The following is a 16847-nucleotide window of genomic DNA, read 5'->3' on the forward strand; positions in this document are numbered from 1 at the left end:
GGGGTCCCTGGGTCCCTCAGAACCACCCTGACTGCTCAGCTTCAGTCCAATCTGTCTGGAAAAATGCTGTACAGGCCCTGCTTGAGATGCTACAGTTAGATCAAATGTCATAAAATGCAGGTCAGGTCACACACACACACACACACACACACACACACACACACACACGCGCGCACACACATTCACGCATGCCCACAGGCACGCACGCACACACACAGCATAAACAAACACTCCTTCATGTTGTTCCTTGTGCCTTCTGAAACTGGATGCCATCTCTCATTTTCTGTGTGATTCCTGTTAACAAACCATTCAAGATTTAGGAATAAAATGCATTGTGAGCCACTGCAAAGCAAAGGACAAAAAGATGTTTCTTTACAAATCAAATATGACAAATAAAACTGGCTTAACAGTTAGATTTTCTACTCACAGCCTGCTCTATATTTTACCACTAATGTCTGTGTCACTGAAACAAATTGATGGAATATATGTTCATTTTACTATTTTGAAAGCAGGAAAAAAGGAGGGGTTTCTTCAAAGGCACTGCGTTATTAGGAGGCAAGATAATCAAAATAAGTAATCACATGCACATAGACCGATGCACATACATATTTAATACATACGCATCTAATGGCATAAGATTGATGCACTTTCCTAAAATAAAGTAAAAAGAATTGGTAAATGGGACTTACACAAATTTCAAATGTCCTTCGCTGATTTCTGTTATACCAATTGACCTGTTGTGCTCACCAAGAGCCAACACTTCCCTCTAGTGGCAAGGTGCGTAACTGTCAAATGTACAACGTATAAATGGCTGAGCTTCAACCAGAACTATGCGATTATTCCATTAACGTTCCCTGTCTTCGTGTTTCATACACAATGGTAAATCATTAAGAAGCCTGGTACAGCCAGTAAGTCATAGCTACATCACACAATTTAAAAAATTTTCCAGATGAGCCTTGAATGAAAGAATGCAATTTCAGGATGCAGTTGAAAAGTCGGCTAATTTGAAGACTGCACTCATTAAAGGATATGGGGAAAGCTATACATTTAGTATTATTAAAAATACAATGGAGTATCACATAGAAATGAACAAAAATAATACTTTCACACAATCACATTTAATGTAACAGACAAGAATAAACAAACTGCTCATTCAAATTGTCTTAATAAACCTAATTAAAAACCTAATTAAAATTGGACTAATTCATTATCCGACATGATAGGGTAACACTTCAATTTACAGACCCCTAAGTAGGTACCTCGTAAATACTGTAGGTATTTACCAGGTAAATATGTGGTACGAATAGCACATAATTGGGCAATTACCACTGGCAAAAAATAGGGAAATACTGAACACTGAAAAATTTAGAAATCTCTCCTTTATCGACTGTCAGTTCAAGTGACTATTTTTTAGTTATCAAAGGTTTAAGGTTAATTATAGCTTGAGTGTAATTGTGTACTTGCAAGGGAATTAGACAGTACTTACTTTCTAATAGAGGTGTTTCCAAGAAAAAAGTTCCAAGGAAGTACACAAACAAACTCAGGCTCTTACCAATCTAAATCTTTGGTGACTACAATTGAATTGATAGGTAATAGAGGAAGTATTTCAGGTTTAGGTTCTTAGTATTTAAGTTTTTATATTTTTTTATTACCAGTTGTAATTATTCAATTATGTGCAACCTCTTACCATGTATTTATCTGGTAAATATCTAGAATTTAGCGAACTGTAAAAGGAAGTGTTTACCCAAATATTGATATACCAAATGACCAAAGCGTGCTGAAAGATGTTCTATCCACCACAGAACGTCTTCTGCCAGGGACAGTGTATAATGTGTTTTAAGTTTTTTTTGTGGCAACTTCAACTTTCTACTTTCTGGCTCAAGAACTGTATTTAGAACTTTGATTAATTCTGAACCTCAAACATTCCAAACAAGCAACCATTACCTGAGTAATATGTAAAGCATAAAGCAGAATTACAAACACGGAAGAAAAGAAAAAAAAAACACATGGAAAGTGTATTAGACAATGGATTTGCATTTTAATGGGATCTATTTAGAATTGGGAAGTTTATGTTACAGCTCTATCTTACTATTTCATATATAATATTCTGAACCTTTTTGCACCTGTGGTCCTTTCTCTCATTGTCTTCCCCCACTCTCAATGGGCCTCATTCAGGAAACATGCGTACAATCACATTTGATCATAAACCGCATGTAAGAATGTTTCCAAGAACTTTTTTGCCATTCATCATTTCAGCACAAAAACAAAGGTCCGCACATGTGCCATGAATCCCATATTGGTTCTCCATGGGAACATTTTTAAGAAAAATTTTGTGAATGAGAAATCATTGCTCCCCCGATCACTCAAAAAGGATATGAAAGACATAAACAGGGCTAACATGTTTTGGGTGCTGTTTGGGTGAATTCTGATGAATTTCCGTGGTTGACTGACTCACATCATAGTCATACCAAACAGTTTCAGTCAGGGTAGAGCAAAGGGTAGAGGGGCGGGGCTACTTTTAATTCAGAAGGAGCTCAAACCATAAAAGTAATTCTCCATTTTTATTTTTCCTTTCTGATAACAAACTAGAATTTGATAACGGGTGAGTTCAGCCAAGTCAGGATTGGTTTGACCGCTGAGACCCCCGCATAATTACATGAGCACTAACTAGCACTTTTCAACATTCTGCTGGTGCTTCATGGATGTACATCTACTGAGCTATCAAAAATAAAAATGTTCAAAGCTAAATGTTTTCAGTACATGAACTCTGACAATAATTATTTTTTCTAATCCAATATAATCATGACTCATTTTGTATATTTCTAACAAAATTAAAACCAGGGTGCCAGGGTGGGCCAATCATGTATTGCACTAAACTGAAGGAAACTCCTTCCTTATGGTTTGCACTAAAATGGACTGAATTTCTGCAGAAAGATTGATCCAAAAAATGTAAATATTTTACAGTGAAAGCTGTAAGGGGCACTAGTGACCAATCGTCACAGGAGGCCTCAGGAAGATGTGAAGCATCTGCCCTTGAAAACACAGTTCAACACAGAGGATATGAGAGGCTTGTGCTCTTCAGAAAAATATGACCCCACTTCCACTCTTGAGTGATATATTTGGGCTGGCTGGTGGTGCATGAGTCATAGTGGGCCAGAGTGGGTCTGGGGCAGATTTGATGGACAGGTGTGCCATTGGCCAAGCCCGCACTTCCTCATACTCCCACCTGTCCCAGAGCGACCTTTCCACCAACCGTCCGCTCTCTCGGTCCCTCTGCATGACATCACAGCGAAGAGCCAGCAAAGAGGCAATCCCAAATTGTACAAGGGGTGAGAAAAACACCCTTTCTCAGCCCTCCCGGGGAGGGGTTTGGTGCCCAAACACCAGATGTGGAAGGAGTAAAGGGGCACTTGAGAGTTTTTCACCAGTGGCCCTTCTCGCTGTCCCGCACGGCACTTCCTTTGAGAGTCCCGGCGAGAGGGGCTTCCCATAGCGAACCCCGAGGTGGCCTGCCGGCCTTTTGTCCGCCCCACCCCCGGCGAAACTTTCTGCTCGGGTGGTGCCGGACAAGGCCGGCATTAACTGCGAGCCTGTGTGGAGAGCACGTGGGACAATGGAGCAAACACAGAGTCCCAACCCTCAGACAAGGCTGGAAACAAATGTTACAGGAATCGCACAGAATAGAATCATCCGGCCGATGTCACTGAATACATTTACCTACCTCAGAGCCCATTCAGCCCACTTTCTGTTTTATGTTGAGGGGGGAAAAAAAGGGAGGTATCAATGGGGGGGAGGGGCCCGGGGGACCGGGGGGAGCGGGGAGGGGGGATAAATGGTCTCCACGGTGACCGGTTCACAAAAAAATATGGCATCTTCCATTGGGATTCGGGGCGCAGTGTGTGTGTTTGTTTGTGTGTGTGCGTGCGTGTGTCCTCGCATGTTACCCTTGGGAGATGAGGAGGGTCTTTAAAAAAAAAAAATAAACGAATGCTTTTCTCCCAGTGAGCATTGTTTTAGCCGGGCCGCTGTGCTAATTAGAGAGCTGAAGAGCTGAGCAAACTGGAAGATGTCTTCAGGTTTTGGGAGAGTTTGCGCAAAGCATTAGGGCTATGAGAGGAAATGCTGGCCTGAAGTGTACAAACAAAATGAACAGCGCTTCTAAAAAACAAAGGCTGAGACAGAGCAACTGGAGGGCTTCGTGAAGCGCTTGTCCATAGTTGCTTAGACACTCAACGGAACGGACAAAACAAAAAAACACTCAGGCCCCATCCTTCACAAACACAAATCCCCTCATCAGTAAACAAACACAAACTGGTTTATCAGCACTACACCCTCTGGAGTTTCTGAAAGAAACCTCACATTTACTGAATAAACCAAAAGATCTTCATTTTGTGCGCATAAATAAATGCTGAATGCTTAAAGGCTAGAGTTCCCAGCAAACAAGACACATTTCAAGAACATTTGAGGGCACGCTGGGTAGATTTCCATTTGAGTGTGAGATTATTTCATGACAAGAATGTTCTCCAAATAAGTTGTTCGCCAAGTTATACATTTACTGGTAACATCAACAAACGGTTGTCACTGAGTCATGAAAATCGTTATGGAGTGTATGTCTTAACATGTTCAAATATTCTCAATGTTCTCAATGATTTGAAATGCCACATTTATTAAATATTTCAGATAAAATTAAAAAGTATGACCAAAAGTTATTCATTAAAACTAAATAACCCTTAAAAATCAAAACTGCAAAATTCCATGCCACAGAACATAACATCTGTGGGACATACAAAAAACCTGTCTAAGTTGCTCACATGTATCTTGACATTCTGGGAATGTTGTGGGAACCAAAAATAATTTGGTTTGTTTTCCCCATACAAATTTCATCATAGATTTAAAATGTGTGTTTACAATCAAAATGGATCATAATTTCATTCACTAGTCACAATAATGATTAAAAAAAGTTTTTTTTCTATCAAATAAAGAGCCTTCCAAGGGCCTTTAAAATGCTCTCACTGAGCTTTTCAAAGGCTGATCTATGGGGGGACAGTAAATAATAAAGCACAGCCATCTTTCAGTGGATTGCAAGTCTGATTTCAATTGTCATTATTAAACCGTCTGTTGCCCAGCTTGACTACTTATAACACTTTTAATATACAATGAATGAATCCACGATTGCACAAGATGAAAAATTATTCTATAGCTTTTAGATCCAGCACCATTTTAAGATGTTTTGAAAAGAATTACCGAGCCCATTTTGGTCAGTAATCCGGCCAATCCACTGGGACTGAATCAGTCATCTTTTGAATGACACTCTAATCCGTTTTGGCCTTTGAGTTTTTGTCTGAGACACGGACTGCAATCCTTAAGCAAACAGCAATTGGTATGTGTAATGGCAGAATAGGCATTGTTAGCCCTTTCATACTTGAATCCCTCCTCTGTGGCGACTTTAATTATTTACTTGTCTGGAAGGCAAACTGAACCAGGGAAAATTACATTTTGCATAATATCTATTTATAAGACATTTGCTTAAGCCATTTAGGCTTGAACTTTGTGCAAGAGCGTGGATGGCGCTGCCCCACCTGGGGATCAATCAAATCTCCAGGCTAAAGCCTCACTGCTTTACCAGCATGCCACAGTGCACGGGTTTATTACCCTATTATGGCATGTGCACTTATATATTTCTGCAATACAGACTCAAGATGCTTACAGCACATGAAATCACTCTTTGTTTATAGGATACATTTGGTATGCCAGTAGCTACAAAATGTTGCTTGCTTATAAAACCAGCACTTTGAAACACGACAAAATTAATATACTCTACACATTTTTAAAAAGACGTGGCCTCTGGCTAAATAGGTTACTTATACTTCATTACGGCTCAATATATAATGGGAACACCATAAACCAGCACAGAAAGGCTGCACAGGTAGATCTGCTCTGCAATCCCTTTGATCACTGTCAGATCAGGGATGGAAAACAGAATACAAGTTCAGTTTAGCAGTGCCATTACAGTGTTCAATCTACAAAACATGTTTTTTCTTCATGTGGCTCAACCTGATAAAGCATTGGTTCTCATGATGGTGACATTCCTTGGTGAACTGGTACTGAATCCTGATAAACAATCATCTATTCAAACTCATAACTAATAAAAGTTGGTTTTAAAATTTAAAGCAAACCCCTATTTTTCAGATCATAAGTAAGGAGACCAAACAGAGAGACTGTACCCCTCTGTGGTCCTTACATAACATGCATACTGTTAAGGCTTAAAGTTCTTAACAGTACATTTATAATGTTGATGTAACAATCACTTCTAATGATTGAAAGGAATTCTAGAACACTGACTTCCACTTTTGAAAAAGCATTCCAAAAAGCCTACTCTTTAAAGGTTTAATTAAGTGAAACATGAATGGGAAGGGTATGTTCTAGGAGTGCAAACACATTTTAGGGGGTGTACTGTTTAGAGTATTGGTATATCTGTAATTTTGGAATCACACATACCGTTATGTACAGTCAATCAGACACAATCTTTCAGCTGATAAATAGTTGCCTTCAGTAACTTGTAAATGGTAAATATTTCATTGGCTGTTTCAATCTCCAGCTAGGTGCTAAGCACCTTCAGTAGGCTAGGAAAAGTAAGTGTCCTCTCCTTTTTTCGTACTGGGGAGCTCAGTTCCCTAGACTTATTGTCTCGAGATCCCCAGCGGACTGGCAGGCACAATCTGTGCCGTTCCTAATTTCTCACGCTCGTGGGTCTTGTAGTCAGGGTGGGGCAGTGCACAAGGGTGAGCTGGAGGGGCATAAATCTCAGACACAGTGTCAGGTGCCGTGTGTGGCGGAAAGCGACAGGACGCTGTGGGGTGACTCATTACCCATGGGGATGGGGGGTTCACAGACTGAGGTCACTTATTTCCTGAACCCCTGCCCCCCCCCCACCACGCTCCTTCTTCAATGCAGGATGGCTTGCCCACATCCTGCCCTCAGCCCCACTGTCTTAGTCACTGTCTCTGGCCGTAGTCACCGTCCCTGAGGATTTTCACAGTCCTGCAGTATATTTAGGCTGCAGACACCAGCACAGTGCACCCATTGAACTCACAACACAATTCAAACAATGAAAGAACGTGACAGAGTTGAGGAAAGAGACCCTGAGTCCTACACCTCTGCTGTGAGCCAGCGAAGCAGTGCTAGCTACCTCATCGCTATAAAAGAAGACACTGAATACAGGAGTCAACAGTTGTTTGGGTGCACAGAGATATAAAGGGCTTCATCAACAATGCGGTTCTCGACATTTAAACAAGCGCTTATCCTCGGTTACAACAGAGGTTCCACTGAGTTCATCCAGAACATCTGTGGTATTATCTTGACGGGCAGATCTTCATGTGTGTTATGAACCTGGCAGCTTGGAAACTGCGGTTTATCACTCATACCCTGGCCTGGGTCATTTTGTGGATGTGTTTACCCCCGGGGCACAGGCTTCCCTCCGAAGAGAGAGCTGACTCACTTGAACCCAACGACCAGGAGGCCCTGCATCTCAGCTGCATGCGTGGTAGTGCAGCGTATTGTTAAGGGAACTGGCTTTGCAAGTGGGGCAAGCAAGTAAGCAACCAAGGTACTTAACCTATCTTGCTTCTGTACATGCCCAGCTCTATAAATGAATTATACATACGATTCGTCAAGTTTCACATATGTATTTCACATATATATTCACTTATATTTTGGTTGTAGATCAATCATCTTCATTTAAAATTCAGCCATTTAGATAAACACGGTAGGTCATAGTTATGAATAAAAATTGCCCAGATAACTAACTTGGGTCTATACGCCTGGTTCTGAAGGGGTTACTAGAAAAACTGCAGGACCTGTGCAAGGGCAATTGCAGGGTAGTGGGCTCCTGTGAATGGGCTTGATGTAAATTTCTCTGAGGATAGACAGCTAGCCAACATGATAGCTACCTTAGGGTCAGTTTCTCCTATCCATGGGTGTGCAGCGAGAAGATTTTCATGAAGGATCCTGGGCTAGGGGTGGACGCTGTCAGAGACCTGACCCTGGCTTCTTCCCCTACGGAGCGAGTGAAGCCACTCCACTATAATCCTCCAGTGGAGAGGAGACAAACAGTTTGCTTTCTTTCAGCAGCACAGCTGTCATGCGTGGACATGTCAAGCTTCAGCACAGACCTCCCTGAAGAAGACTGGGATGAACTCTGATCCTCAGGAGCTCAGTAGCACTGACACTTTTCAAACTGGTCTAGCAAACTCATTTATTTTGTTAAGTATGCCTGACAACTCAATAGTTTTTTGAATATGCAGGCTGCTAGTCGAGCTGAGCATGCTTTAAACTCCATCGTAAGCATACACTTTGTGTAGCCAACATAGATGAACGCAAGCAGGTGACCTGAGGACATTCCATTTTTCATACTGGGGAAGAACATTGTGACCTGACCTGCGTGCCCTTAGCATTGCAGATACATCCATACGTGATTAATACGTAAATCTGTTTCCTTCTAATGCTCCCAAGCAACGACTGTTTAGTCTGTTTCACCCAATGAAACACTATCAGTCAGGTGACCTCCCTGGCCCCTGGTGTCCTAATGGTGTCTTTTGTATGCGATCCACCCCGAGCCCTGTGGCACACATGAAAGGCCTTATCTCTGCTGTATAGGCCAGATAGGGGAGCCTGAATGAGGGGCCGTGGTACTTGTAGGTTCTGACCCAGGTTAGAGAGGGGTCTGACTGTCTGATAAGAGTGACAGAGTGGGGCGCGTCTGGACGGCCCCTCCAGCCCCCCATCAATCCTGGGCCGACGGCGAGTGACTGAGCTTTTCAGGAAGCCCGTTTGTCGGAGGAGGCCTTATCGGGCCGCGGCTAACCTGTCACCCGACCTCTCGTCCGTCAAAAGCACTGACATCACCCTGACCTGAGTGACAGGCGATCAGGAGGCCAGAGGAAGCGCTGCTCAGGTCAGATCTCGTCAGCATTCGTCTCCATAATCACTCATTTCTTCCTGCCAGCTCTTCTGCCCCAATGCTACATTTCTAGAGCCTTTGATAAGGGTGTCTGAATTGCAATGCACCTCTTCAGGTAAATCTATTAGCGAGAAATGAGCACTGCTACTTTGAGAAAACCAATGAATAGTCTAGGCAAACACTAACCACAGATTATTTTACATTATTTTACATGATTTCATACCGTTTTACATTAGCATGCGTATGTAACAACACACCACAACACAGCCACAGATTGTGCAGATCAAGAGAATGGGTATTTCATAAATACATACATCTATCTTCAATACATCTACTTGATCGGATATGAACTTTCTTGTAGTTCTTATAGTTGTATAGTTTCTGTAAATTCATTAAAGGCATAGAGAAGGTAAGATGGTATTTTTCACTGAAATCCCCTGATGTCACACCGATTACCCAGCAGGTGCAGATGCCATCTCATCTCATGAGAAGTAACTGCCATATTTAAATTCAATAAGTGGAGATCTTCCACTTCCAATGGTGATTTGAGAGATTGTGACCAGAGCCTCTATGCCACAGCTGCCTTTTTGAATTTATTTGTGCGGAACTTGACTACATGTTCCCTCAGCCGAGGTTACCCGGAAGCCATTTTTCACGAGCGTCCTCAAGCAGTAATTGAAAAAGAAAAAGAAACTGGGGAGGAAAAGCCGGATACCTCAGGGGGATGTTATTATTGGCATTATGGATCAGTTGAGGTTGGGCCTCTCTCTCTCGCTCTCTTTCTCTTTCTTTCCCTTTCTGTCTCTGCTCACTCGCTCTTTAGTAACCAGCTCATTAACAAATAAAATAACTGTGTTCTCTTCCTGATTAGTTCAAGATTAATGACCAGCAACAGATTTTGCTCCACTCTCTCATTTATCAGGGAAAAGCGGTGGGGGGATTTAATGATTAAATGGGCGGTTGGGCCCAGTGGGGCCTGGTCCTTGGCGAAGCCTCCAATTTGATTTAATTGCTCTTCTCTGTCTGTGACCTGGAAAGCCCCATTGGCAGCTCCTATTAGCAGACCCCGCTTGGATCCATCCAGTACCTCTGTTGTGAGCCAGAGGAGAATGGCTGTATTAGCTTCATTAGAGGAGATATACAGAGGTCAAGTGCTGGTTTGGCACACAGAGATGTCAAGCGTTTCATCTACTAAACCTGGCAGGACTTTGCTTGGACCTGGCTTGCCGCTGGCTCCTCGTTACCCAGGCACCATAGACAGCTGGTATAATTCAAGCATTGAATTGCTCTCACAAACCAGTGTGCTAGAACATTCTGGTCAGTAGATCATGATTGTTGAATCAAAGGAATTTGCAAAAGCTTGTGGTGGGTTGTGTGTATTAAAAAGCACCAAAGATTGTTCTGTACTTCACTGGACTTAATGAACATTCATGTACTTTTTAATTAATTGCAACAGACAATTATCTACAGAACTAATAGTTCATTTCTACTGTGGTTTATTTTGTATTTAGTAGAAAGCAGGCATAGGTACAACTGTATAACTGGCACAGTGACAGTAGTGTGATCATTGCTTCCACGATACAGAGAGATATATGTTACCATAAATCAACAAATATGTCGGGTCATATTTAACATTTGTCCCCATAACTGGGAAATCACACAATTTGGAAACATTTCACAGCATGTTTTGATAAGAGGAACATGGGAATTTCACTAAGTTTAGTACAGAAATACTTTCACATATTAAAGGCAGCAAAAGGATAGACTCTCAACTAATTTAAATTTTGCTAATTGTTTTGCACCTGCTGCAACTTCCTACCATATTTGGAAGTACATATATATTTAACTGTATCAAGGCTTTGAATTGTTCAGTAATGTGGAGCTGGATGGGCTGGGCGCTTCCCAGTGATCGTGATGAGGAGCTAGGCTGCGGTGTGGTGGTGTGGCGTTATAAAACCCTGCTTTCTGCTTCGCAGGCCCTCGTTAACTTCCCTGATGTCTAAAGAAACCTCCTGTCAGAAGGTACCGCAGTATCTGAGGGATACTGCGGTACTGTGAAAGTCTGGGTTATTCCCACTAATGAGGAAGAGAGACAAGGAAAAGAGCTCATCTTTCTCCATCTCTCTCTCTCTCTGAAAGACACACTTATCTATGTAAAGACACACGCACGCACACTTAAAATCTATACTACCCACATGGCAGCCATGTCACACTGTAGTGAACTACAAGGAGTGAAACCAAATTATCTGCAAAGGGCTTTTTTTATTTTTACCTTGCACACTCTCTGTATCCATGCACCGTAGGAACTCAAATATGCTCCTCGGTGGGATTTGGGGAATCTATAAACAACGTTACATAATTACACTGTTGCAGGCTTCTCTAATTAAAAGTTAGGAAAAAAAACTGTACATACTATGCACTTAACAGGAGAGCTGTAACAAAATGAAGCATTCTTCAAACCTTTGAACTGTATACTCACATATGATTGCACATCTAAAGAATGAAATCGACAATCAAAACTGTTATTAGAACAAGGTTACCAGAAAATGTTTCAGTCAAACCTTTGGCAGCCCAGATTGGCCACAACTTTCCTTTGTCCTGATAACCTCAGCCAAAAAAATTTCTAATAACGATTTTGAATGTGGATGTATTTTTTTTTTTTTGCTGTAATAACAGTCGGCATTGTCGTGTGATGTGGAATGTGGTGGGATCTCATTAAGGTCAGGCTCCGCCCACAGACCAGTGACCCCTGCTTGCCTGATATTGAGCAGAAGCAGATAGCTCTCAGGGCACAGCATCCTCGCCAGCTCCGTTCGGCCTCGTCTGCCGTTTGGGAATGCAGCTCTGTGTCACTCCTCGCTTGTGTCATTTGGCCAATTTGGTCCTTATCGATTGGCCCCCTGGTGACCTCCCGTGCTCTCCTTGTCCATGAGGGCCCAGGCCTCCAGACTCTGTGGTCCTACCAGTAATTTCCTTTCCGGGACAGACAGAAGGTCGAGCTGAGTGAACCCAGGGCATGGCCTGCTGTCTCACGCAGATGGTCCTGTGTGCTCTCCGTCAGCGCCAAGGTCTCGTGTCAGGGGTCAAAGGTCAGAGGATACTGGTCAAAGACAGGTAGATGTTTTTAATTGGTCTACAGGGCCTGGAGTACTCATGAACCAGGGACGAGAAATGACGAAGTTCTTAGATGTGAGAGTACAAGAGGCTTGCAAATGTACTCGTGACACTGGGGGCAGAAGAACAGCTGACAGCATGTAACATTACATTCGCAACTCTGACAAAAAAATCTAAATGATCTGATCAAAGGACACTTCCTGACCTTCTAGAGACTTAGGCCAGCTACCTTTGGTCTGCTTTATGCTTCTGTCAAAAACTCACTGCTCTTAAACTGGCGCTGTTTGCAAAGATGCAGAAGAGCGTCCTCACTAACAAGTACTGTTTGAGTTGGAGGAGATCGCTTCTTTGTGTTTGCTGAGCAAACATTCCTAAGTGGAGAATCACAGCGATATGAAGCACACTCTCACCCTTCGGGAGTCCAGGGGTGAACCGGTGGCCATAGAGGGGCTGGCACTCAAGCTGGACAATGGCTTTATTTGGAAGCTTTCAACAGCGGACAGAACGAGGGTGCTTCTTTGGTTTCACATTTAGAGATCCACGAATGTGGGACCAATACCAAACCAATACCAAAATGTGGATTATTTTCCTTTCACAGTGCACAAGCATAGAACAACACACAGTTTGATCCATTCATGATCCAGTTTCTTTCTTTCACATGCTCATCATGAGAAAGTCAAAGCACAAGGATCAGCGATCCTGTAATAGATATATGATCCAGCTCATACTTTCTGATAATGAATGCAGGCCAGGTCATTTGTAACTTTCCAATTTTCTCATAAAGTGTCTCTGTAAAGAGTGCTATTTAAGTGAAATTTAAAAAAAAACTTGGAGGCAAAAGGCAACAACAGCAGAGAAGTTGGCGACACGGTGTACTCTGTGATTCAGTATGCCCTGTGATTCAGTGCCAGAAGGCTTGCATAAGGTACTGGCATGCAACAATCAGCAGGGTGCTCAGCCAGTGTTTTAAACAAGCAGGACTGGAATCATGAATTAGATTTAAATCTAATCTATACATTCATGTTCAGACATTCATAAAACTGACTAAGACATATTATAGTGGTGCACTTGAAAACTATTTTAAGAACCCGCTGATAAGACACATCTTGATTAATAACTGGACCCCAGATCCCAGAGATAATGGTCTCTAGCTCACATTCTCTAGCTCACAATGGTAGACTAAGTTTTAGTCTACCATTGCTAGACTAGCTAGGTAGATAGATTGTTAAGATCCTGTTTTGCAACAAAAATATGTCACAAATCTTGTACAGAAATTATTTGTTGCGTCGGTCAAAGGTACACATACTTCCCAGGACTTAAAAAATTACGTGAATTAGATAGCTTTAGCTATTAGCTGTTTGCTAGTTTCATGAGCATAAATTTCCAAAAAGATTTCAACAAAGGTGGTTAATCAATCATGTAGTCTCAACTAAATTACAGCACAAACAAACAAACAATTAAGAGGTCAAATTTTACAACTTAGAATGTGACCATTAACATTATGACTGTCCAGCTACCTACAGGTACAATTTTAATGAATAATGTTCTAGTGTACTATGGCCAGTGGGCCAATGTTATCAAGAGCTTGCTTGTGAATACATGGACTGGTGGGTCAGGACTGTCATTGCTATGTACTGCTATACAATACATGTTGATTGCAACATTGCTGTGCAGCTAGCTTTTGGTCTTGTTTTGAAATGTAAGAATATAAAGGAAATTCACTCTCTTAAACAAATAATTCACCTGCTAGATTAAATTGAGTTAGCGAACTTAAACTGAATGTTATAAGTTGAGACATATCAACTGAGGCATCATGCTTAATTTCTATTTATGTGTACTTACACATTACGCAAACAGAGTCCTGTTTTTGGTGTTAGCAGCACCAAATGCTATGAAAAGAAGAAAAACACTAAATAAAGCACCAGAGCAAAGCAAAGGAATGCAAGAGAGAATGCATAATTTCCAGAGTGTAAAGGTCCTCAGTAAATCCCAGCAGTGTTAGACGGACACAATGGAGCACGTATGCGTATCTTTCCAACTGTAAACATGCCAGTGTTTCATGACCAACACAACATTGGCATACACCTCAATTGGCTACTTAGTATGTAAATGATGTGGTGCTGGTGCACAGAGTGAATGTCTTCCATCTGCATTATGATGATAATAATGTGGATATGCCCTCTGCTTGAAAAGTACTGGGGATGTCCCTTACAAAGGCCTGCAGGGGATTTAAATCTACTTCTGCATACAGCTCAGGAATGCGCAAGGGTGCAGTGACCATTTCCTGATCCACAGAAATCCCACAGGCTATAAGCGAAAGGATTCATTTAGCAACTTCAGACACATTTGGCGTGCTTTGTTCTTTTGTGTCAGCTTATGTTACCATCTATATTTAGAGGCGATATAGGCACATAACTTGCATAGATTGCTCGCACAAAAGTTCATTTGTAATCGCATATTGAAACACAGATGGGAAAATCTGGAATGTTTATACTTGGATTGTTAAGTAGATGAAACTGCACTTGAACACAATTCAGTACAGCACTGGTTTATGTTGTGTATGACCACTCACTTTACAGAAGTATCGTTGCAGTGTGTTTTCTTCAGATCATATCTATGGCAATGATGAAAATGCATGTTTGTATAAAACAATTCATGGTTGTTAGATAATTACTTTTCTAAATCATCCGTGGAGGTATAATATTCCCAGCCACTATAATCAGGGTGTTCCCCATTAAAACGAAAATGTCAAAATAGAGATAAAAGCCAGACCAGACAACTGTGCTCTGACTGCGGTCGTATTCACACGTGTGCACACACGCAGACACAAATAATCTTATATTCTCTATGTGAGAGTCCTGTTGGCTGGTTTTGACCCAAGAGAGGCAGCTTAATGAAGCTAAACCAGCAACCGATATCAAATGCCCATATCACAGCATGGGCCGTGTTAGCCAAATCAGTTCCACGTTTTCAGTCAGAACCCACAGGCCCAGCAGCTCCGACTAAAAACCGCAAAAAGAAATCCTCAATGCGCACGGCGCAACAACCTGAACACGAGCTACATTCTCCCGCTCGGCCTGACTGTATTGGCCGCGCGAGAGACGGGCCAGAGCGCGGTTAAGTCCCTCCAGTGCCCACTCGTGTAAAAGCGCCGGGGCTTTGTGTGTTTGCGCAGGGCTTTGAGGACGCTACCGCGCCACTCTTGCCAGTCAAGTAATGTCACCAGACCATCTCGGGTCCGGCCGCGCAGCACCACTCACGCGGTGAAAGCGGCCCTCTCGGCCTCCTCCTCAGGACAACAGGGAGCCCCTCTTCTGGGCCATCGGCCACACTGTGGATACACTTTCATCCCGGCGACCGCGCTCCCTTTCTCGGGAGCTGTTTACCCAAAGGATGAGCCCCTCGGCCTGAGCCCCTCACCTGCCAGGCCTTCGCCCGCGGTCATGAATATGCGCCTAATCTCCCTAAGACCGTGCGAGCCACCAGCCCGGGCGCCGGCCCTCCCCTCTCACGTGTTTGGTGCGCGGCTCTCCCCTATCCATGGAAACGCTCATCTCCACATGAAAGTGGGCCTCTGCCACGGCCCTGGCCTCTGCCTCCCTCCCCTCCCTCCTGTCTGTTCCTATTGATATTTACCTCCGATGGCCGGGTGATTGGTGTCCCGTGAATTGAGTTCTATCGGTAAGCCTCCAGTCCTTTGTCAGCGGGAGAAACGAGACGAAACAGGCTTGTTTTGTGTGCGCGTGTGAAAAAATGTGGCCGAGGTGATTAAACCCCAAACAGGTTCACCATTATAAATTCATTATCTGTCCCGATTTCCTCCCACAGTCCCAAGGGCGAATTCATTTATTATAATAATCTCCGCCATCAAAGTACTGAAGGATGATGTCATGTTTTTTTCCTCTTGACTGACTGCTGAGAAACTGCAGTGGCCTGTCACTCAAACATATGTACATACCCATTCAAATCCCAATAAATTGCACTGAGAATTTAACACCGTCTATCCCAACAATCAAGTTCCACAAGCAACCACTTTACATCAAATGCAGGCCAAAATGGGCTACATAGGGCTTGTTTTTGGCATTAAACTGAAATATCGGCACAATGAGCTCGGGTATACGCATTTCTTTTTAACCAAGATCAGAAAATGAGGTTTAGGGAAGCCATTAATCATAGTTTATAGTCACAGGACGTGGGGGTTTGGGAGGGGCTGACCTCTATGACCTGGCTGTAATCCCCCAGGCCAAAGCCAGCACTGGAACAGACTCCGCACTGTAGTGGGAATACCCTTCCTGCAGAAGTAAATGCGATTGCGATCTTTTTTTTTTTTACCAGGTCACATAAAACACTCGGCCCAAGGGACGGTACAAACTGCTTCTACATCCGTAAAACTGTCACCACTGGCAAAAAGATCAACACTCAGATACAAATCCAACACAAGTGCTTATTTTTGTCCATAGCACAAATTTAGCAATTTTTCATTCTGGGAAAGGTCTTCCTGGCTTCATATATAATGAATTGAACTCCTTTTTAAGCAGTGATCCAATGTATATGCATAGGTTTCCTTTTGCTACAGCCGGTTTGGGGGAAAAAGACACAGAAATACAATTATTGTAAACTCGTTAGGCTTTTTTCCACATCAATTGACATTGTTTTACAAGCCACGTAAAATAATGCCGTATGTTTTGATATTTTTGAACTACCAAACTACCAAAATTCCAAAAACTGCAGAGGCAAGAAATGCGGAATGTTTGTGTGAATTTCCTCCTGATTA

This window comes from Anguilla rostrata, chromosome 6 (assembly GCF_018555375.3).
Source record: "Anguilla rostrata isolate EN2019 chromosome 6, ASM1855537v3, whole genome shotgun sequence".
Lineage (NCBI taxonomy): Eukaryota > Metazoa > Chordata > Actinopteri > Anguilliformes > Anguillidae > Anguilla > Anguilla rostrata.